This window comes from Crocuta crocuta, unplaced genomic scaffold, assembly GCF_008692635.1.
Source record: "Crocuta crocuta isolate KB4526 unplaced genomic scaffold, BGI_CrCroc_1.0 scaffold1544, whole genome shotgun sequence".
NCBI classification, from domain to species: Eukaryota; Metazoa; Chordata; class Mammalia; order Carnivora; family Hyaenidae; genus Crocuta; species Crocuta crocuta.
Window position 1 is genome coordinate 42,927 of NW_027530906.1, and position 835 is coordinate 43,761.

An 835-nucleotide genomic window follows, 5' to 3' on the forward strand; every position below is an offset into this window, starting at 1 on the left:
TTCAAGTAAGTGTAAATCTTGATAATCTTAAAGTAGCCTCACAATTCTCCATGCTTCCTCAAGGACCTGGGAGCCACCTCTTTGAAATGCTAACATCAAGGGCAATCAAGTCCCAGATCTTCATTCCTGAGCGGAGGTCACAGCCTACCTTCAGGGAATCTCCCTCCAATTTGCAAAACTATCTCTTTGAGGTAAAGATAGGAAACATTTGTTTCTCCTATAGATAAAGTCAACACAGGTGGTCTCCCCAGTTACACTATAAAGTTAGGAGGAATTATGAATGACAAAAGGTGCCATGAGTTCTCTTACTTGAGGACTGGTTATCATTTATCTTGAAAACATGTCTGTAATGGGATGTAACTCCTTGACTAGATAAGGGGGTGATTCCTTTCTGGCTCTGTAGTTTCTCAGTGGATAGCCTATGGTGTGCAACCCATTTTGGCTTAATGTTCATTCACTTTTCTTTCACTACTACCTTTGTGGAGAGGATTTTTGGTTTGGAAGAGCTCATTTTTAATTATGTTTCTCCACCGGTGGTTTGCTTTGTCCGGAGTTGTACTGTTACAGAAAGCAAGGGGAAAGAGGAAACTTGAGGCCAAACCTAAGGCCTGAGGACAGAAGATTGCTGTGTTGGGGTGTAGGCTTTATCCCTTAAGGCAGTGAAGAAGTCTGGAATTTAAATCAGGGAAGTGAAATAATGAGTTTTTGATCTTAGAAAAATGATCCCAGTAGTAATGTGGAGGGTAGATTGGGAGGAAGAAGGGTCAAGTAGCATAGCACTAACTGTGGACATGACAATAATCTTAAAATACTATTTAAGAGTTTTGTTAGACCA